This window comes from Paramisgurnus dabryanus, chromosome 12 (genome assembly GCF_030506205.2).
Source record: "Paramisgurnus dabryanus chromosome 12, PD_genome_1.1, whole genome shotgun sequence".
NCBI classification, from domain to species: Eukaryota; Metazoa; Chordata; class Actinopteri; order Cypriniformes; family Cobitidae; genus Paramisgurnus; species Paramisgurnus dabryanus.
Genome location: NC_133348.1, coordinates 37,314,705 through 37,339,178, shown reverse-complemented (window position 1 = coordinate 37,339,178; position 24,474 = coordinate 37,314,705). Strand labels below are relative to the sequence as shown.

The following is a 24,474-nucleotide window of genomic DNA, read 5'->3' as shown; positions in this document are numbered from 1 at the left end:
ACAAGGGACATGTTCTCGCAGTGAGAACACTTACCCCCAGCGAACGCTGCCTCTGCGTGCTCGATGCCCAAACACGAAAGACAACGCTCGTGACCGTCCTTCGGACCCATGTATTTGCCGCACCCAAGATCGCACGGACGAAAAGCCATCCTGAAAAGGACGCTGATGTCCGGATATACGAGAGAGTGGCTGCCTTTAACAAGGCACAAAGCTCTCTCGTATCACTCTTTTAGGGAAATTCACTCAGATGCTTAGTTGATGAGCGCACAGGAAGGCAACGCACACACTAAACTCAAAACAAAATAAAGATGTAGAGTCGTGGAATTAAGCGAAGCGTCCGCTGTGGTACTGCTAGTCCAACCAACTTCAGCAATCGAATCCCACCAGAGTAGAGTAGCTTCTCAGTAGCAGATACTGCCGGCTTTCGAAGCGATAAAAAGCTAATTTCCTTATTTGCACCTGCTGCTTATATACGCACCTGGCGGGGCGGCGCCAGCATTATGCAAATATCTCAATGCCAAGTTCATTGGCGTTTTAGTAGTATTCGAAGCAGATTGGTCTCTCTAAGCGAGTTCCCAATTCGTCGGTCACGACGTGACGTCGTAGTGACCGACTGAAAGGGAACCAACTTGAGCTGTTTATTAGGCACACAAGAGAACATACATTAGATAGGAGAGAGCCAGCATTCAGTATTTATAAGGGTAGCACACACAGCACAGAACTCTGAATGAGAGGCACAACTTGGATAGCAGAGCAGTCGTTGATGAAGGTAATGGTGAATATTGGTAGTAGTCCTTTAATGAAGCTCTGCACAGGATGAGGGTATGCTCCTTTAAGAGAGATAGGCCAGAGCTGTATTTATGAGCTTGGTTGCATGGCATGTGAATGGAGATGCATGAGTGCCTGGCTATATTTGAGAGCTTAGCCAGATCATAGGCAGGTGTAGATGTGGTTTCCCTGCAACAGATAACAACAGGATTCCCAAAGTAACACTAATGCTAATAAACATACATAACATTGACAAATTAGCTACAGCTTCTCCCCTCATACGTTATCAAAATAAAATGAACAGACGTGTCTCAAATGACACATTTTACACCATTAGCAGTGTTTACACAACGTATGTAATATAACTGACATTATTACAGGATAAACACATTTATGAACAGCAAAAGAAAGTGATTTATATAACGTTACAGCGTAGTAGATTCACAGTTTAGCTAATAACATGTTAGCGCTATTAATAACTAAAATAAATAAATTTTAACATGCAAACCTAACTGTACTCACTTTAATGACGCACATGAACACACCGCGTAACAAAGGTGCTATTGTCTCCACAACAACATGATTCATGCCTCACACAGCGAGACACTTGTACAAAGCTAGCGCTCTTCCGCCATTGCTTTGAGTGAGCGATACTCGCTGTCATAATAAAAGTCCTCCTCCGTCTGGGTCTTTTGCACAATGTTTCTAGAAGAGACTCTGTGATTGGTTGAAGGGAGATCGTGCCACGATTGGTCAGCACAATGTGCTTGTTGTCTGATTGGCTGGAGTAGACGGTGGGCGGAGTCCACCTATTTGTGGATTCTTGTGCACGTCTTGACGTTAGAAGGGTTTCAAATCCACAAATGCACAGAACGCGATCCACAAATGTGTGCAGCGATTCACAAATGCACAGAAAGCGATCCACAAATGTGTGCAGCGATTCATAAATGCACAGGAAGCGATCCACAAATGCGCAGGAAGCCATTCACATATAAATAAAATAAAAATATATATTTATAAAAAAAATTTCATTTGCAAATCCCATTTTATTTATTTGTGAATTTCCTTCCTTTTTATGAAATGTCTAACATATATTTATGGTTTGCTTATTGTGCATTTGTGGATTTAAAAAATATTTATGAAACTATATTTATTTGTGGATCATAGTATATTTATTCAGAAATACGAAACAAATCTGACCCCATATTTAATTGATTGCATGTACCTTGTGAAGTGAAAAGAAGTGTTTTCATTTTGAGTCAGATTTCCAGTGTTTTGGTAAAGTTATTATGTGCAGAGAAAGATGTGTTCTATTTTGAAATGAAGAGTTAGTATTTATTTAACAAAATGTGTTTTTGAGAAGAAAATTATGCATTTGGCCAATTGTGTTTTGTAGGTGGAACTCTGTGTTAAGTGTTTAGAAAAATTATCTGAAGTATAGGTAAGCGTTTGTTAGCGATTGAAAAAAACTGTAACATGTGTTCCATAGAGAGGAAGATATGATGACTAAATGCCTATAAATATTGTAATCGTGCAAAAAGTCAAACTTCAGAGCAGGGCTGCTGCTGTCAAACTTTTACAGTGGTGCCCTCTTTAGTTAAAGGTGCTCTTCCTCTGTCGTTTTTATTGTTTTATACTGTTGTCTGGGGTCTACTCATGACGTTTGCATAGTTTTTACATCCAAAAACATCAAAAGCAATAAGTAATAGGCCATTTTGTACCCTGATTTTGAAGCTGGTTAGAGAAATTATCCGTTTTAATGGGCGGGCTGCATTGACGACTTGGAAGTAAACGCCCACTGCTATGATTGGATAACAGTTTTTTGTTCAAACTAACTTTCAATTTAATCTCATGTGTAATCAGTTTAATGTTAAGTGAGTGTCTTAAGACACAGTGTCTTTCTCACACACGCATATTTTATCATAAACCCTTTTGACACACACACGCGTGTCTTTTATCGTAAACCCATGCACAAAAACACACACACGTGTCTTTTATCGTAAACCCTTTCGATGCGCGTGTAGCAGCGCACGCACAAACAAACACACACACACGTCTTTTACATAAACCCTTCGATGCGTGTGTTATGAACGCACAAACACACACACGTGTCTTTTATCACATTTGATGCGTGTGTCACAGGTCGGGGCGGACCCAAGATATCTAAAGGGTCACGCCCCTTTCCTAGGTTCCTCCTCGAGGAGGTTCCCAAAGTCACCCCAATGACCAAACCAACACAATATTAAAAATTTGACAACTTTTATTAAATATTAATAGATTAATAAATAATTAGTGTCAGAACTGGACTCCACAAGACGCAGGGGGTAGAACTCCTGTCTGGGGGTTCTCGTGTTTCCACGCAGGTTTTGCTGAAAGCAGAGGTAAGTTAGCATTCAGGAGCTTACGTCACTCACAGACTGGGGCTTTGTATCTTCCCTCACAGGTTTGCTAGGAGCAGAGGTAAGTTAGCATTCATAGACATGCGTGACTCACAGTCTAAGGTTCTTCTTGTTTCTCCACAGGTTCACTGGAAACAGAGGTGAGATATCATTCGAGAGCTTACGTTACTCACAGACTGGGGCTTTGTATCTTCTTCACAGGTTCACTGAAACAGAGGTAAGTTATCACCATAGACATGCGTGACTCACAGACTGAGGTTCTTCCTGTTTCTCCACAGGTTCACTGGAAACAGAGGTGAATTATCATCCGAGAGCTTACGTTACTCACAGACTGGGGCTTTGTATCTTCCGTCACAGGTTTGCTAGGAGCAGAGGTAAGTTAGCATTCATAGACATGCGTGACTCACAGACTGAAGTCCTTCTTGTTTCTCCACAGGTTCACTGGAAACAGAGGTGAGTTATCATTCGAGAGCTTACGTTACTCACAGACTAAGGTTCTTCTTGTTTCTCCACAGGTTCACTGGAAACAGAGGTGAGTTATCATTCGAGAGCTTACGTTACTCACAGACTGGGGCTTTGTATCTTCTTTACAGGTTCACTGAAACAGAGGTAAGTAATCATCCAAGAGCTTACGTTACTCACAGACTGGGGCTTTGTATCTTCCTTCACAGGTTTGCTAGGAGCAGAGGTAAGTTAGCATTCATAGACATGCGTGACTCACAGACTGAAGTCCTTCTTGTTTCTCCACAGGTTTTACTCACCCAACGCCTCTCCCGGGGGCGGTGGACTTACCGGGCCGTTATAGACAGGGCGTGCGGGGCCGGACGCCTCCCTGACGCTCACTCTTCCCTTACTCACTCGCGTGGCGTCTTTTGAATGCGGTTGTGCGCGAATGAACGCAAATACGCGCACGGACATGAATATGTGCGTGTACGCGTCATTGCGACTGCTTTGTTGCTTTTACAAGCGTAAATTGGTAACTACATTGCATATAGATCCGTTTTTGCCGCGATTGTCTTTGTAAAGGATTGCACTAGTTAACTGCTAAAATTTAAACTTGAGATTTACACTTGGGCACGTGCCTGACTGGAGCTGGACCGGACACATTAAACCGCATGTGGGTACGAGGCTGCTCACTTTAGCGCCTTTTTGCGGTTAAATTGTTTTAAATCACTTGAGTGTTAGCATTTGCAAGCCTTTGAAACACGTGCAAATGATAAACTTTTTCTATTTAAATTTGCGTATTAATCTGGCAATCGCAAGCCAAACCGTGGGTCGTGATCCGTACGGATCAACTGCGACAGCACGACTGAACGATACAATGTCACCCATTCGCTACGTTCATTTTCGAAACTGGCAAGTTATCCACCTGGGTTGGATTTTGACTGGGCTAAGCCAATGTCAATCAACATTCCATCCAATCGGAATTTTGATATGCAGTCATGTTGAGTATCTATGTTCATCTACCGGGTGTAGCTGGCCATCCGAGAAACAAACTCGGGGGGCCCTCTAGTGGCTCGGGGCTCCAAGCAGTTGCCTGCCTTGCCTGTTGACAAGGTGCGCCTCTGTGTGCGCAACCATAGCTGCTCGGTTAAAATGAAAATACAATGAACACGTAATATGCCCTCCTTGTTTAAGACTCTGAGTAGTAAAAGAACACCGTCAGAATCAGAGGACTCGCTGACATCCCACCAAGCCAGAATGATAGCTGCAGGTCAGACGCAAGCCTTGTAGGTACGTGATAATCTCCGCTGTCGCGGCTGTCAGTTTGGTTCCCCTCGAAGCAACTTCGGATTTCCTCAGGCGATGTGCAGAAAACATTCTTGAAATTGTAATATACATTTAGTTTAATTGCTAAACTACAAGTAAACGAAATTTCAATGAATTTGAACAACGTGCACAGTAGTTTTACCACCCGCAAAATGGAAAACAATGGGACAAAATAAATGACTTTAGAGTTTCAAATGGACATGGTCTTGGTGTCATTTTAAAGTTTTTTTTCAAGCTCTTTCTATCTGAACAACTAGTTTTAGCATTTAACCATGCTGAAAATTTTACTCACATATCTACCTTTTGCACATTTTATTTATGTTCAAAAGCTCTTTTTACAGTAGCTCTTTCTAATGGTATTTTTTCAAAATCCTTTTGCACATTTTATTTATGTTCAGTAGCTATTTCTAGCTCAAGCAAATCCACAAATTTATTAAATTATTTTTTTTTTTTACAAGGTCGTCTGTTGACTGCTGAATATAAAACCCCTTCAATATAGGAGTCGAGTCAGCAAAAAAAAAAAAAAAAAACAGAGTACCGGCACCTCTTTTGGGCCACTTAAAGCACTGATGCTGTGGAAGAAATCACCAGTTCTGTAGACAATAAAAAATATGCTGTTGGAATCTTTATAGACCTAAGGAAAGCATTCGATACCATCAATCATTCTATTCTTGTTCAAAAAGCAGAAAAATATGGCATTCGTGGAATAGCTGGGAACTGGATTAAAAGTTATTTAGATGAGAGACAACAATTTGTTAAAATGGGGGACGTTGAATCAGATTGTATGAGCATTGTTTGTGGGCTGCCTCAAGGGTCTATACTGGCTCCCTTGCTATTTAACTTATTTATTAATGACATATTTAAAGTATCAGATCTGTTAAAAATGGTGCTATATGGTGATGATACCAACTTATTCTATTCTAATGATAATTATAATAGACTTATAAAGGATGTAAATCAGGAATTAGCTAAGCTTAAAACATGGCTGGATTGGAATAAATTGTCACTCAATTTAGATAAAACAAAGATGATTATGTTTGGCCAATACAAGGAAAATCCTGAATTACTGATAAGTATAACTGGTATTAAAATAGAAAAAGTAACAGAAATAAATTTTTTGAGAATCACGATAGATAGCAAATTGAGCTGAAAATCACATATTGGACACATACAAAGGAAAATATCAAAAAAATATTGCAATTATAAATAAAGTTAAGTACAAACAAAATTATAAGGCGCTGTATATATTGTATTCCAGTCTTATTTTGTCTTACTTAACTTATGGAATTGAGGTTTGGGGAAATAATTATAAGAGCTCCCTACATTCCTTGGTAATACTTCAGAAACATGCAGTCAGAGTTATTCATAAGGCAGGTTATCAAGAACATACAAATATTTAGTTTTTACAAAGTAACATGCTTAAATTTATGGACTTAATTGATTTTTACATTGTTCAATTAGGAAGCAAATCGGGTTCTTTTACCAGCGAATATTCAAAAATATTCATAGAAAGGGATAGCTGGAGGCACTATTTCTTGTAAGACTGCTAACGTTATTTACCTTTTGCGTTGCCCTTGTGGGTTGTGTTATATTGGAAAAACCAGCAGACCTTTAAAAACCTTTAAAAACCCGTATCTCTGAACATCGATGTGCCATTAGACATCGCGATCCCAAAAGTCCGGTTGCACAGCATTTTGCTGATTTGAGACACTCTGTTTCCACTTTGCAGTACATTGGTATTGAACTAGTAAAATATCCACGCCGCGGTGGTGACATTAATAAATTGCTTTTACAGCGTGAGCTCTATTGGATCTACACAAAGTAATGATATTATAAATGATAAACATTGTCGCCAAAAGGTTTAAATGAAGACTTTGATATTCGTCCTTTTCTTTAATGTGTAAGAGATTGTATACTTTTTCATATTTTTGTGGTTATCAGCTGTAAATATGTACGCAAATTGTTAGCGTTAAAATTGTTTTGTGCATTGTGCATATTCCAGTTGTTTTCTTTTATTATTATTTTTTTTTTCTTTAATGTATTTTGTCATTGATAATTTCTGCTTGTGATTGTTATATATATTGTTTTGTGAATGTGGTATGATCATGTGACACCTAATTACCTGTGGGTAAGTTTATAAATAGTGGTTTATCAGCTGGGTTAATTTGTCTGATGAAGAGCCAGCGTGCTCGAAATGTAACCTGATGCCATGCACTGTTTTTAAGCAATAAATATTTTTGATACTTTTGGAGCTTTGGTGTTGCCGACTATTTGTTACAGGCAATGTTTTTTTTCTCTCTCTCTCTTTCTTGTACTTATTGAAGAGTTTTTTTTCTTTTCTTTTCTTTCGTGTCTTAATAGAAGGGTTGTGAGTTAATATTGTTGATTGTACAGTCACTGGAACAGGATAGCATAAACATGTGACGACTGTCTTATTGGTTTAATAAATGTAATTGCGGCTCAATGGTATAAAAGGGGGTAGGTGTTAATAAGCTTAAGCTTCTACCTACCCCTTTTGAGCATCATTTCTATTTTTTATCTCTCCCTTTTCTGTCTACTTTTTTCCTTACTTGTATTGTAATGAAATTTGTTATTATGTTGATTTAATGTAATTAGATGCTCAAATAAACTACAAATTATGAGGATGATGATGTTATTTGATTGTATTTTAAGTGTTTTGTATGCAAACGTCATGTAGCAAGTTAACTCGCTGACTGTAGATACCATCGTGACTCGAGTGATCGCTTCTTTAATACAGGTTCGTCTCAAAAAATTAGCATATTGTGATAAAGTTCATTATTTTCCATAATGTAATGATAAGAATTAAACTTTCATATATTTTAGATTCATTGGACACCAACTGAAATATTTCAGGTCTTTTATTGTTTTAATACTGATGATTTTGGCATACAGCTCATGAAAACCCAAAATTCCTGTCTCAAAAAATTAGCATATCATAAAAAGGTTCTCTAAACGAGCTATTAACCTAATCATCTGAATCAACTAATTAACTCTAAACACCTGCAAAAGATTTCTGAGGCTTTTAAAACTTCCCAGCTTGGTTCATTACTCAAAACCAATCATGGATAAGACTACTGACCTGACTGCTATCCAGAAGGCCATCATTGGCACCCTCAAGCAAGAGGGTAAGACACAGAAAGAAATTTCTGCACGAATAGGCTGTTCCCAGAGTGCTGTATCAAGGCACCTCAGTGGGAAGTCTGTGGGAAGGAAAAAGTGTGGCAAAAAACGCTGCACAACGAGAAGGGGTGACCGGACCCTGAGGAAGATTGTGAAGAAGGACCGATTCCAGACCTTGGGGGACCTGCGGAAGCAGTGGACTGAGTCTGGAGTAGAAACATCCAGAGCCACTGTGCACAGGCATGTGCAGGAAATGGGCTAGAAGTGCCGCATTCCCCAGGTCAAGCCACTTTTAAATAGATTAAAATAGCAACAAACGTGTAAACCCCGTGTTTTTACCTCAGACAGACGACGTCTTGTTACATTTTTACTTTTGTTCTGGAGAATGATCTCGCGCTCTTCTATTTCACTTTGATTAACCTGATCTGACACGCAAGCACACACACACGCGAACGCAATCACACGCACACAGTTACGACAGATTGTGTGTGATTTGTCTACGACACGAATTCCATTCCTGTACTCCACTGGAAACCCAAAATGTTCCCACACAAGAGACTTAAATGTGTCCGGGGGATCTGCAATCTCAGGCGGAGCAGCCATCCTGTGACCTGCGCTCACTCCCAAGTCACGTGACATGACATGACATGCACTTGGAAAACAGTTACTTTGGAATATACTATTTAGAACAGCTCTTATTAGTCGTTACTAATACAATTTAATCAAATATATGCAATTTTTTTTTAATAAATAAGAGGTTTTCGATTCGTATCGTGGGTGGTGTATCGCAATCGTTCGGTTCGGTTCGTAATATCGTTACACCCCTAACGGCTAATGTCACAGGACAACAACTTTAACCGACGCATCCCTTACAGGCTAGGGGACAGTCATGGAAGGCCATTCAGCCAGGGGACTGTGGAGAGTGAAACATCTTCATTGGCACATTAACTGTCTAGAGATGTTAGCTGTGCTGAAAGCATTAAGGTACTTCCTGTGAGGGTTTGGCAGGACAGATTAACCCAAATGCAGACGATGTCGGGGGAAAACAGAAAACACTTTATTTATACAAAAAACAAAAACCCACGAGGGGGTACACAACATGAAAACATGGAACACTTAACTATTAGCAAGACTTGACTGGAACACGAAACACGATACTGAACACAAGGAACCTGCACAGAACTAAAGATACACTGACATTAAATAGCAGAAACCAAACAAGATAACGAGCGGGGAACAGGTGATGGGAATATGTAATAATTAACACTAAGCAGGAGGACGAGGGAGCGGAGACAAATGACAAGACACCGGAGGCACATGCCAAACACAAAAACAAGGCATGAACCTCCACACAAGGCCAGGGACTGCCAGAACTCTGCCACCATGACAAAATACAAATATAACAAGACTTCAAGGCAGAGTCCTGACAGTAGCCCTCCCTCAAAGGACGCCACCTGGCGTCCAAAAAGGGAACACACAAGACAAGAGAACATGACATAATAAACATGACAAGACTAGAACACATCAGACTAAAACTTAACAAGAGGTGACAAAAACAAGATAAAAAACAAAACTAAATCAAACACACATAAGTCCACAAGATACTAATACATGACAGTCCACGGGGGTGCGGGGCGAGGACGCAGCTGGGACAGCGCAGACCTTGACTGCGCGGGCTGAGTTGACCGCGCGGAAAGCGCGGGACGGGTCGGCGGCGTGGGCTCTTTTGGCGGCTTCGACTGTGGCTGCGCGGAAAGCGCGGGCTCCGGCTGTGGCTGCGCGGAAAGCGCGGGCTCCGGCTGTGGCTGCGCGGAAAGCGCGGGCTCCGGCTGTGGCTGCGCGGAAAGCGCGGGCTCCGGCTGCGCGGAAAGCGCGGGCTCCGGCTGCGCGGAAAGCGCGGGCTCCGGCTGCGCGGAAAGCGCGGGCTCCGGCTGCGCGGAAAGCGCGGGCTCCGGCTGCTCGGACTGGGTCGACTGCGCAGGCTGGGTCGGCACCGCCCCTGGTTCGGCCATCTCCATAACTGGAGCAAACACGGCGGCGGTCAACCCGAGAACCGGGCCGAGCACGGCAGCAGACATCCGGAGGGCCTGATCCGACTTGGCGAGGGCTCTCCAGAGCAAAGAAAAGACGGCCAAACGCTCTCGTTCGGTCATCTTAAAGGGGAAGAAGGGGGAAACTGCGGAGGGCTCCGACATCGTCGCTGGGTTGAGTGTTGGCAGGTTCCTCTGTGAGGGTTTGGCAGGACAGATTAACCCAAATGCAGACGATGTCGGGGGAAAACTGAAAACACTTTATTTATACAAAAAACAAAAACCCACGAGGGGGTACACAACATGAAAACATGGAACACTTAACTATTAGCAAGACTTGACTGGAACACGAAACACGATACTGAACACAAGGAACCTGCACAGAACTAAAGATACACTGACATTAAATAGCAGAAACCAAACAAGATAGTGATGGGGGAACAGTTGATGGGAATAAGTAATAATTAACACTAAGCAGGAGGACGAGGGAGCGGAGACAAATGACAAGACACCGGAGGCACATGCCAAACACAAAAACAAGGCATGAACCTCCACACAAGGCCAGGGACTGCCAGAACTCTGCCACCATGACAAAATACAAATATAACAAGACTTCAAGGCAGAGTCCTGACACTTCCTCCCAGTTCTCAGAGGGTGTCATGTTCTGGTGAGAACAGACAATACGACAGTGTTCTCGTATATAAATCATCAGGGGATCTGAGGTCGTGCCCTCTGTGCAGACTGGTGCCTCAGGTTCTTCTCTGGGCCTAGGAAAAGTTTCTGTCACTGAGAGCGACTAAAGTACTATTCGGACGGGATTAGTTTTACATAGGGACGGGGGGTAAAGCAATTTTTATCAGAGCTTCTCAGTGATTTTAGTCCTGTCCGAATGCTCCATGTCAGTAAAAATTACGGCAACTTTTACTCTCTGTAAAAAGGTCCAGAGAAATTACCTCAGATAATACTAATCCAGTGCGAATAGACCAGCTGTAAATATACACGTAAATTGCGTCATTTCCTTTTAATTTGCGGGTTTCTTTTAAATATGAAAGCACTTAAAGAAGCATTTACTTGCGTTCTAGGCGGAAAAACAAGTCAGTGGCAAGTCAGTTCCTGAATCACACGACACAAACTTAAAAAAATTTACTTCTCAGAGGCACGGAACTGTTTCTGAAACTGACGTTCTCTCCAAACTGAACACAGTGAATTTAAACATTTAAACACAGTGTTTCGCGTTTTCCTGGTCTGTGTCATGTTGTTTGCACATGTGATATCAGGAATCAAGGTGATGTGCACGTGACCACGAGACATGAGGCGCTGCGTAATCGAATTACCCCTCCCACTTTTAAATCTTTTACTGAGATTTCTAATCCCGTCTGAATTGACCATTAATATTACAGACGTCCTGTGGTAAAATTACATTACGCCATTTACCCCTGTAAAACTAATCCTGTCCGAATAGGGCTTTAAGCCAGTGGTTTTCAACTCCAGTCTTCTGGCCCCCCTCCCAGAACATTTTAGATGTCACCATATATAAAACACCTGATTCCATTTGTTTACATGATGATGACACTAAGGTAATCGCTAAAACGTACATTTAAAATTATCTGATATGTCTGTCTCAACAAAAATTTGCCAATCGCCAGCCACACAATGTTGCAGGCAAGCGCTCTTGCCAAACGGAGGAGAGGTATGAAAAGGACATTTAACACAAAAATTAAAGGGATAGTTCAGCCAAAAATGATATTAAACCCATTAATCACCCCCAAGCTGTCTGAGTTGCATATGTCCATCGTTTTTCAGAAAAACACATTTTCGGATATTTTATAAAATGTTTTAGATCTTTCAGTTGATTAAATGTAATGTTACGAGGTCCACCCATAGTCCACAACCTTCAAGTCCAAAAAAAGTGCGTCCATCCTTCACAAATTAAATCCAAACGGCTCCAGGATGATAAACAAAGGTCTTCTGAGGGTAATCTGCGCAGTGTTGTTGTAGAAATATCCATATTTAAAACTTTATTAACGAAAATAAATACCTTCCGGTAGCGCCGCCATCTTAGTCACGTCCGCATTCAGGAGAGAGTATTAGCGTAGTGTACACACTTTTCTTAGTGACGTATGACAAGTTCGGAGGGCGGGGGCACAGAGCAGCAGCAGAGTAGCCTCCGTAGGCTGCGTAAGCTCTCATCCTGAATGCGGACGCGACTAAGATGGCGGCGCTACCGGAAGGTATTTATTTACGTTAATAAAGTTTTAAATATGGTTATTTCTACAACAACACCACGCGGATTACCCTCAGAAGACCTTTGTTTATCACATATATCCCAGCACATAGAGCCTTTTTTAGCAGAGTACCAACACATCTGGACTGTGTCTGTTCCTCGAACAAACAAATACAGAGCACCGTTTACCTCGTCTCATACAAATGTTATTAACATAAAATTAGAACACAATACATTAACAGATGAAACTCAAATGTTAAAATTCGGCCTTTTTAACATTAGATTGCTTACCAATAAAGAACCTATTATCAATGAAATAATTACTGACCAAAACTTAGATGCACTCTGTTTAACAGAGACCTGGCTTAAAGCAGACGATTACATCAGTTTAAACGAATCCACCCCAGAAGACTATTATTATAAACACGTTCCTCGTCTAAAAGGGAGAGGGGGTGGTGTAGCTACAATATACAACAAAATGTTCAAAGTAAACCATAAATCAGAACTAAAATTTAATTCGTTTGAAATAATACTGTTAAACATGGAAATAACTGATCGTAACAACAAACAGCTTTCGTTCATTTTAGCTACCATATATAGGCCTCCGGGCCACCACACAGATTTTCTTAAAGAAATAGCAGACTTCCTATCTGAGCTTACAGTCACTGTAGATAAAGCTCTTATCGTTGGTGATTTTAATATCCATGTGGATAACTCAAAAGATGCATTAGGACGTGCGTTTATGGATGTTCTAAATTCTCTCGGTATTAAACAAAACGTGTCAGGACCCACGCATATTCGTAATCACACATTAGACTTAATTCTGTCACTCGGACTCCATATTAATGACATCGAAATATCACCCCAGAGCGATGCCGTTTCAGACCATTGCCTTGTGTCATACACAATACTTCTAGATAGGACCGCTCAGTCTACAACATGCTACAGATTAGCCAGAACAATAATTTCCACCACTAAAGATAGCTTGCTTTATTAGCACTCTTCCAGACCTGTCTCAAATGAAACATGTAGCAGATAACCGTGAAGATCTGGATATTATAATAGAAAACCTGAACAACGTTTGCTCTAGCACGATGGATGCCGTTGCTCCCATTCGAAAAAAGAGAATCAAAGAAAAAACGCCAGCTCCATGGTATGACCATCATACTGCAGCCCTTAAAAAGTAGCTAGAAAAATGGAAAGAAACTACCGAAACACAAAGTTAGAGGTATGGCGCTCATCATGGAAAGAGAGTGTTCAACACTACAGACAGGCTATTAAAACCGCCAGATCAACCTATCTCAGTACGCTTATTAAAGAAAATCATAACAACCCTCGTTTCCTCTTTAGCACAGTTGCGAAACTGACTAGAAACAAAGAACAAACAGAAACCAATAGTAAACTCCAACACAATAGTAACGACTTCATGAACTGCTTTACGAACAAAATTATGTTTATGAGGGAAAAAATAATAACTACGCAAGCAGCCACCACTCTACCCAATAGTACATTTACCACTAGATTATCATACGAACATCTTGAGTCATTTAGGCCTGGCAAACTCGATTCCTTCAAAGGATCCGGTTTATTTTGAGTCACTCACTAAAGTGATCCGGGTTGTGTGAGTCACTTGAGTCAGTATTGCTTAATCCCCAATGAAACTCAGTACAGACCTACTTTTAACCGGGTGATCCGCGCGACTTGAGATTCTCAGAGCCGGAAACATTGCAGACTCGCAGACCATGGGACTCATGAGACTTCACTCGCTCTACAGATCCACTCGTAACCGGCTGATGTGCGCGTGAACTGACCTGAGATTCTCACTCAGAGCCGGAAACATTGCGGACTCAGAGACATGCGAATCTGCAATGTTTCCGGCTCTGACTCAAGAATCTCTCAACTCATAACCGGCTGATCTGCGCGAACTGTCTCTCGAGTCAGAGCTGGAAACACTGCAGATTCGCAGCTCTGACGGAAACATTGCAGACTAAAGACTGCAATGTTTCCGTCTCTGAGTGAGAATCTTGAGTCAGTTCTGTAGAGCGAGTGAAGTCACATGAGTCCCATGGTCTGCGAGTCTGCAATGTTTCCGGCGAAGTCTCATCAATAATGTTGCAAGAGGTTTGTGTGTGTGGTGGCCCTGTTTATGGTATTACATTGAATTGTAGTAGGACTCAACTGATCCGGGTTAATGACACTAGAGACTCGCGACTCATGAGTTAATTTAAAGATCCGGGTGAAAGATCCGAGTAAGTCATGACTCAAACAGGTCTAGAGTCATTTAAACCTACTACAATAGAAGAGCTCTCTAAATTAGTAACGTCATCTAAATCATCGTCCTGTATATTAGACCCCGTTCCCACAAAATTACTAAAAGAGGTATTTCATGTAGTGTCCGACACGGTACTATATATCTTTAACTCATCGCTAGAATTAGGATATGTTCCAACAGCTTTCAAACTAGCAGTTATTAGACCGCTCATTAAAAAACCAAACCTTGACCAGGGAGATCTTAATAACTTTAGACAAATCTCAAATCTACCTTTTCTTTCTAAAATATTAGAAAAAGTAGTGGCAAGCCAGCTACGCACATTCATAGCGAATAATAATACATATGAAAAGTTCCAATCAGGATTCAGGCCCCACCATAGCACAGAAACAGCGCTGCTTAGAGTTACAAATGACCTCCTATTAACATCTGATCGTGGTGAAATCTCAATCCTTATATTACTAGACCTTAGTGCAGCCTTTGACACAATAGATCACAGAATCCTACTCAATAGACTAGAAAACTATGTTGGCATCAGTGGTCAGGCGTTAGCCTGCTTTAGTTCGTATCTAACCAATCGATATCACTTTGTTTATGTAAATGAGGAAGAGTCCTATCACTCCCCCGTTAAATACGGCGTACCTCAGGGATCAGTTCTAGGCCCTATCCTATTCTCGTTATATATGTTACCTCTAGGTGACATTATCAGGAAACATAACATAAGTTTTCACTGCTATGCGGATGATACCCAGCTTTACATCTCATCACATCCTAGCGAAACCCACCATTTTGCAAAGCTAACAGACTGCATTAGTGATATTAGGGACTGGATGGCACATAACTTTCTTATGCTAAACTCCAATAAGACTGAGATCATTATTATTGAACCAAATCGCTCCAAACATAATATGTCAGATTACAAGTTGCCCATAGATGGCTGCACGGTGGTGCCATCTTCCACGGTTAAGAATTTAGGCATAATGTTTGACAGCAATCTATCTTTCGATAGTCATATCTCCAACGTCTGCCGCACAGCATTCTTCCATCTTAGAAATATCTCAAAAATACGCCATATGCTGTCTGCATCAGATGCAGAAAAGCTTATCCATGCTTTTATGACCTCTAGAATAGACTATTGTAACTCGTTACTCGGGGGATGCAATGCAAATCAGGTAAACAAGCTACAGCTGGTTCAAAACGCCGCCGCAAGAGTGCTTACTCGATCTAAAAAGTATGACCACATTAGTCCAATTCTGGCATCTTTACACTGGCTACCAGTTAAATATCGCATACAATTTAAAATATTACTAATCACCTACAAAGCCTTAAATGGCCTAGCGCCCTCGTATATTAAAGAACTACTATCAGAATACAATCCACCACGTAAACTGCAATCACAAAATTCTGGTTACTTAATTATCCCTAGAATATCAAAAGTGTCTAAAGGTGGTAGATCCTTTTTCTACTTGGCCCCTAAGCTCTGGAATGACTTACCAAAAAATGTTCGAGCATCAGACATAGTCGAGCAATTTAAATCTAAACTTAAGACATTCTTCTTTAACAAAGCATTCACATAGAATGTCAAGTAAATGTACTTTTCCCGCAGTAGTTATTTTGTCTAGAACAAAGCACTCACATACCTCATATGGGTAATTTACTCTTGCCGCAATAGTTAGCCTGTCTGGAACGGAGCTAAATTAAACCACTATAATGTATGACACTTGCATTACATGGGAATGGCCCCTACGCTAATAGAATTGTTTTTGTCTCCCTGTCTCGTCCTCGACCCCAAGGTCATCACACCACTGATCTACTGGCTGTCCTTCAACATGATGCCCAGCCGATGCGCGACCAACGACCACCGGCTGAACCATTTTAATCCGCTTACCCGCTTCCTATCCCTACCGTGTCTACATATATATAAATATTAATCTCTCCCTAGGGTTTTTTGTCCTTCTAGGATTTTTTCCCATTTGGTTTTCTCCTAGGGGTTTTTTTAGTCCCAGGGAGAGTCAGCCAACTTTGGCTTAACTTAGCACTTTACTGTATATGTTACATTATTAATACGCTCGCTTACACAGTTTATCCTTAGCCGCTATATTCTACTTCTTAAGCTATGTATTGATTTTCAGTGTTCACCTCTACATCTACTCATGTAAAGCTGCTTTGCAACAATTAACAATTGTGAAAAGCACTATATAAATAAAATTTAATAGAATTGAATTGAATTTTTTGGACTTGAAGATCGTGGACTATGGGTGGACCCCGTAACATTACATTTAACCCTCTGGGGTCTAAGGGGTTTTTAGGGCCCTGGGGAAGTTTTGACATGCACTGACATTTGTGCTTTTTTCAGTTGCTTAAAAACATATTAATGGCAAAAGTCTCATAACACTGTGTTCATCACAAACTGGGCTACAATATCATATAATCAACATGTATATACATGTTTGTATTTTTGAGAGAAAAATGTTTATGCGTGGTTTTTGAAAAAGCAAAATTTTTAAGTCACTGATATAACTCCACAAAACTCATTCTAAACATGTTTTCCCAAGACTTTTCAGTACAGGATCTAGTAGTCTAGAGTTTTTTCTTCAAAATGATGTGAAAATCATATGGCCTACTCAATCACATAAAGCAAGATATTGATTTACAATTTCTAAGACACTTTTGCTTGGGAAAGGCCTGAATGCGTGGAGGCGTGAAAGCTCCTGAATAATCAGTGATTGACAGCTGAGAGACAAAAGAGTTGAATAATGAGCCACATAATGAGCCTTGTGGGGATGTTCAACAGGAATGTAACTTTCTCTGTAGTAAAACCATGATAAGGTTTACTTTTCAATATAATGTAAATACACACACACACATTATATATATATATATATATATATATATATATATATATATATATATATATATAATATTTTCTATTAATTTTACAAGTATAAGTTACCTTTTAAAAACCATAGTAGCCTAATAATGGTAAAGGTACTGTTTGGCCATCGTAAAGTGAACACAGGGTTTGTGTTTGGTTGGCCAGCGAGAGGTTTACTTTCGTGCAGTAAAAAGCTCAAAAGAACAACTGCCTATCGTTGTCTGGACTCTTATTTGTGTTTTTGTAAGCATTATAGTAGAAACACAACAAGGGACACGCGTGATAAACTTATCAATGTTTGTTTACAGCTGCCGCCATTACCTCACGTGTTGATCATGAAAGCAGTGAGTGATCCTGTGTTTAATAAACTTGCTGTGCGGAGAAATGCGCTTAGACGCAACAAAATAAGGATTGTACTGTTTGCAATCGCGTATTTTATAAGAATACTAAAAAGCATGTATGTGCGTTCCAATCGCGTGAACTGTTTGACGTAAGAACAAAGAAAACACTCGCGTCTGGAGATACTGACACACATACGCAAGTAAATAAGGATTTAGATGTCATGTTTGGTGCAATCGGATGGAAATACAAGGTATGGAGAGACTGGATTGTGGATTGCATATCCATTGACTGCAGGAGGCACGAGTCATGCAAATGGATGTTTCTGCTCGTTCACTTCAATGGCGCGGGGTGTGGCGATCTCTTCTCATTACAGAAAATGAGGTAACTGGAGAAATACGGTACTTCTCCTCCTTCTCATACAGTTTACACCGAATGACAATATCTGTTTTCGATCTCACTTACATCATTTAAAAGGAGACATTCCAAGCATTATGTAGACATTTATCTTTTGTTTCTACGACAAGTATTCGTTAAGTTACAGTTTATTTTTCTGACGCATTTCTGAAAGGACTTCACTGAGAGAGAGAGAGAACAAAACGCGCATCATGTTTATTTTCTTTATTTTGCGAAAAGCACAACATTCTGTTTTTATTGGGAGTGGACAGAAAAAAACTAGACACTTTAACGTTTTAAATTATGTATAAATCATATCTGTATGTCAAAAATCAGCAGAGTAATTTAAGTCTCTTTGCGGAGTGATTGAAAAATAAAGAGTTTGCGGCGCCCGCGTTGCCGTCGACCCCACACTCTAAAAAAAAGGTTCCTTGAGGTTCTATATAGAACCATGGGGTTCTTTACTCAGCCAATAGAACCTTTTACCAAAAAAGGGTTCCATATAGAGCCCTTGGAGGGCAAAGAACCCATTTTATTAAAATGGTTCTATAATTCACCTTTGTGACTGAAGTGTAAACTAAAGATTACACAATAATTACAGACCTACACAACTCATTTGCAAACCTACACAACTCGTTCACAAACCTTTTTGTGTCAATAGGCTGTGGTCAAATAAAGAGAGAGTCAACAAATAGGCTATTCATATTTATTGTATGATTTATTTCCTGTGAGCTTTTTTATGCAAGTTTGTACATTAGCATGAAACTTACAGTGCAGTTTGCGTTTTTGGTGATTAACCAGGTGTTTTCTTTATTTTGTACATTCTATATTGTCAATGTTTAATTTAACCTGAAGGGGCATTAAAAACAAATAATCGCAAAAGTGCCCTCTGGTGGCGTATATATGCTTTGCACCATAAGCGAAGATGAGCCTCAAGATGTGACAGGTTTTTTTTTTCAAACTGAGGAGTTCGGACTCCGGACCGGCATTTCTGCTTGTTGGTACCCTGAGGTAAGTAAACTTTCTACATTTTTGAAACGATATTACACTCTAAAAAACGTGAGCCATTTGGGTTATTTTGTTTGGTTGTTTTATCAGTGTTGGGTAGTTTTTGTGTAACCCAACTTGTTGGGTTATATGTTGGGTAATTTTGAAGCAGAGCCAGCTTAATAGATACAAAGCTGTTTCTCAATATTACTTTCTCTAGTCCACAAAATGTATTTTAAACATAAGTTCAGGCGAGAATATATATGTATAATGTTCAAATTTGCAGTCGGTTTGTAAAGTGAACGCCAATTTTAAAGTTTAATTACACAAAGTCGGAATGTTACCGGCGTGACCACCGGGTGTCATTGTTGTTCTTCCCCAGAGAGAACTCATCCCTTCCCCCACACAGACGCGTCAGCTGAACTTCTGCCTCTCACTGCAACGATACCTGAAGCGGGAGTTTACTATTCACCTCAGGATTCATGAACGTTTTTCCATCGACTTATCTTTGATTTTTTTGAAGGAAAGGGTTTGTATCATTGTTTTTAATCATTTAAACTATTTCTGAATGCAAAAGTATGCAAAATGATGGTTCACATGACATAACTGTTATTAAACTAGTTTTATTAGCTTCCGTTGGCTAGTCTGTAATGCCCAGTAAATCTAAACAATGTTTATGCTTGCTTTTAAATGATTTAAATATTTCGTTTGCTCAAACGTTTTATGAAATATGTCTAAAACATGGCTTGTTTTAATAATTTTAGAAACGTTACAATGTAACGTATTCTAATGGTTTAGAAATTCAGTTGAAAACAGATAACGTTAATATGAGGAAGAAACGTGTACGTTTTAAATAAATAATCGTTTGTTGTAAAAGTTGAAATCAAACTGATGCTTTTAATATCATGTTTAGATCATGTAACTTTAGCCTTGAGTTCACAGACAGGGTCACATATTGTGAACTCTCATTTGGTCTGTGTAAGTTACAGACATTTTTATCTTTTTCAAATGTTTTTTATGATGCCCACTTAAATCACAGTTTTGGCTCTTTTCCACTGGAGAAGCTAAAAAAATGTAACTTTGAGGTTCTGATACCAGCTTTTACAAAGTTATTTACAGGTAACATGAAAATGCACTTGTTTTTTATTATTTAAAGTGATATGTTGATATTACAATGAGGCATATCAAAGCATTTCTTTATTAAGAATCCCTGCTTATTTTGCTATGAGTATGTCATTTTCAAAAGTGGTATGTAAGGTTGCACGATTAAAGGAATAGTTCACCCAAAAATTATATTAAACTCATGATTTACTCACACCCAAGCCATTCGAGATGCATATGTCCATCATTTTTTTGACGAACACATTTTGAGATATTTTAGAAAATGTCTTGGATCTTTCAGTTAATCACATGTAAAGTTACGGGGTCCACTCCTTCACGTCCAAAAAATGTGCATCCATCCTTCACAAAAGAAATCCAAACGGCTCCACGATGATAAACAAAGGTCTTCTGAGGGTAATCCGCGCCGTTTTGTTGTAGAAATATCTATTTAAACTTTATAAACAAAAATAACTAGCTTCCGGTAATACTGCCATCCAAGACTCCTCTGTATTCAGGACAGCTCTCATCTTAAATGCAGACGCGACCAAGATGGCGCCATTAGCAGAAGCTAGTTATTTTTGTTATATTTCTACAACAACACTGCACGGATTACCCTCAGAAGGCCTTTGTTTATTATCGTGGAGCCATATGGATTTATTTTGTGAAGGATGGATGCAAATATTTTTGGACTTGAAAGAGTGGACCCCATAACTTTACATTTGATTAACTGAAAGATCTAAAACATTTTCTAAAATAACTGAAAATGTGTTAGTCTGAAAAATGATGGACATATGCATCTTGGACGGCTTGGAGGTGAGTAATTCATGGTTTAATATCATTTTTGGCCCAACTATCTCTTTAATTGTATAAAATTGTCAAGCCTATCTAATCGTTAAAGCCGGTTCTGTGCTACATGCCGTAGTTCACTGACAAGCTAGCCCATATAGCATTCATTATCGCATAAATTTACATTAAAGTTTTATTGAAAATGAATGCATGATTTGTCATTTTCAGAGTTCACCAGACTTCTCTGTGTTATTTCCTGACCATGCCGAAAAGCTATTTGAAACTTGGGCATTGCATTTTCCAGACAGAATCCTGCACTTCCCAGCCAAGAACCAGGAGCATCAACAAATCACCTCCAGGTACACTTTGGAATACAATAGTTGTTTGCTGTGTATTATGACAATAAAGTTACTAATTTAACCTAAACATTTATCTCTACAGAACCCCATGATGATATTCCAACTCCTGTCTACAAAAGTGGGAAGAAAATCTCAAGTCTATGTAAGGAATGGAAGTATTGCACACTTTGCTTTGCAAGCAACCTAAAACATTTAATATTTTGTTTGTGAACTAGCAAGAAGACATGTTTACAAGTAGCCTACGAATAGAGTTAAAACTCGGACAAGAAAAATTGTCTTTCACTCGCACATTCAAAACATTAACTTTAGGGACAAACGTTAATGTCCAGCCCTGTATTCATTACATAATATATGCTAATAAAGTGTGGATATATTAAGTAATAAGGGCAAGTATGCAGGTTGTTGCAAAATCTAAAAAATTGGGCTTACTGCCAGGTAAAGTGACGTGGCAGAATCTGAAATTACTGTGAATCTGAGTTATTGGCAGAGGCGATTCTAGGGTTAGAGCTTTAGGGGTGCTGAGCACCCAATGAGCTCCGCTGCCACCACCCGCTCTTTTTTCCTACAGAAACCAATAATATGTCTATTGTTAAATAACTATCATTTTAACATTGGTTCTACTAACTCCAAAATAAAGATTTTTTTGGAGACCTTTCAGGCATGAAAATGGGTCAGGGGTGAAAAAGATGAGAAGAATATTACCCCTCTAGGGTCCGGGAGCATGCTCCCCCTTAGAATTTTTTTTAAAATAACATATTTTAAAGCATCAATCTGATGAGTTTTCAGATGCATTTTTTTGCCAACCTTTTTATTTCTAATTAATGGTGAGCTAGCACATTTTTGCCATTAATGCCATATTAAAGTCTCAGGACAAAAGGTGGGCTACAGCAGCAGTGTGGGTATGGTTTTATGTGAATATACAGTGTATCGTTTTAAGCCTTTATCAAAATGTCAAATCTCCTAATTTATAACTTTTATGCCTACAACATATGGTAGGTTTATTAATAGTTTGTTAATTTGCAGCTTTTCCTTTAACAGTCCTTTAATTGAACCATTATATGTCTAAAACAAAACACTTTTGACTCCTGCACTAAGGGTTAAAAACGTTTTCCCCTTCATATTAGTCTACATGTGACAAACTAAAAAATATTTATTGTCTAGTTTGATAGTCAGACAGTTAGTGATTTGACACATAACTTACCGGTACTGGTGGTATACAGTGATATATGTAGTTTGTTTTCACTCTGTTCCAAACGCCATGTTTTCATGACGACTGACCAGAAAAGACGCAAGTGATGTCATGTTTACATAACTCCCGATTGTTAAAATGAGTCTCAAATTAACGATAAATCATATAATAAACTTTAACAACGGAGACACACGTATGCAACTTTCCCACTGAGACGCACAAAACTGCATGCGTCTTGCGGAAGAACATTGTAACCGGCCCTACTTCTCTCTGTTTAAGTCTATGGACAAGTCACCCAGGTACTGTACTACTCCGCAGCGCGCGGGTAGTGTACCCGCCGGACTAAAATAATCCGAAAATAAATACTTATTATACGTGTACCATGGTGATTCAGTATAAGACAAAAACACGGCTTGAAAGATTGATTCGTGATGTACTCGCTCATTATAAACATAACGTAAACATTTTGTAAGATTTGAACAAAAAAGTTGCATCACAACACTTTTAACTGATTCTATCTCTGCGTGTGTTTCGCGCTGAATGACGAGAAGTAGAAGAGGATGACACCATTTGCTAAGGGGGGAGGTTTTCATTTTCTACCTTATTATACATTTTAAACCACAAACTACGGAGTATGTTTTGGACATTATTTAACCTTGTCAAAGACGAACGAACATTTTAGAATAATTAAATTTCTTGCCCCAAGTTTTAGGGGTGCTGAGCTCCTTTTTAGGGGTGCTGAAGCACCCCTAAAAAGGGGCTAGCCTCGCCCATGGTTATTGGCATGAACAAAGAGTATATTGTAAGGTTATTGAAATAAAACAGAAATTTAAACTAGATACTACATTTGTGTGTATGAAATATGAATTGTTTGGTTTTGTATAATAATGCTGCATCATGCATTTAGAGTCGTTGCCCGCATTCTAACAAGTGTTTCGTCTGTTTTCAACAGGTTGGGACCAACATGGTTGCATTCTTCTGAGAGGCGGATGTTTCAAAACCATTCCCATTTGTCCTTGGATTGGAAGATGGCGATCTCTGCCATCAAGCCTTCGTTGTTTTTGACAGACAGTCACTCCAGCAATACACCCTCCTTGGTGATGTTGACATGTTTTAAACTTTTTTTATGTTTTGGACATTAATTTTACGAAGCAGTGTACATCAGTGTTGGTGTTTTTGAAGACTGTTGTTTACAAACTCCCAAGAACGGAATCACTTTCTATAAGAAGTCTGTGTAGTTATTTGTCATGCTAAGGTGATAACTCATGTTGATCAGACTGTTTGTGCAACTTTGTGTTGATCTTATGTGTTACATTAACCATTTCTTATTACACGGTTCTCTAAAATGCTAGATTCTGATTGGCCAGTCGTGACATTCTACTACTGCTCAAAACTAAAAACTCCAATGCTGCAAATCATTTTGACAGGTACAGTTTTATATTACACAAAAATTGAATATCAATGTCTATTAATTACATATCCGACATTAAATTTACAAATGATTAAATGTGTTCGTGACATTTGTCCTGAAGAAACTGTTGGGGCTTTTTTCTGTGATGACATGCTGCCAATACATTATCCCTTACTTGTACAACTTTTTACTTGATCTAAATGTGGTATATATATATATATTTATTTATTTATATATAATATATAAACGTATGTATGTTTATTAAAAAGTGAAAATGCTTAATGGAAATAATTAAATAACTAAATGGTTGAATGAAATGAGACATTTTAAATGTAAACTAATGTTTTGCTGTCTTATACAGAATAAAGAGATGTGATTTTAAGTAATTTTTATAGATTTATATTTCTGTATAATACAATTAATAAATAGT

The 24,474-nt window shown here is 39.2% G+C and overlaps 2 long non-coding RNA genes across 2 annotated transcripts; one reads left to right on the top strand and one right to left on the bottom strand.

Moving 5' to 3' along the window:
- Positions 1–624: 624 nt before the first annotated feature.
- LOC135745445 (uncharacterized) lies at positions 625–1,858 on the bottom strand. Its single transcript, XR_010531242.2, has 2 exons — positions 1,291–1,858; positions 625–957 (listed from the first exon to the last, which is right to left on the bottom strand). It is a non-coding gene; the product is annotated as an uncharacterized lncRNA (long non-coding RNA).
- Positions 1,859–20,272: 18,414 nt separating this feature from the next.
- Positions 20,273–21,588, top strand: LOC135745415 (uncharacterized). Its single transcript, XR_010531228.2, has 3 exons — positions 20,273–20,317; positions 21,314–21,444; positions 21,527–21,588. It is a non-coding gene; the product is annotated as an uncharacterized lncRNA (long non-coding RNA).
- Positions 21,589–24,474: the final 2,886 nt, after the last annotated feature.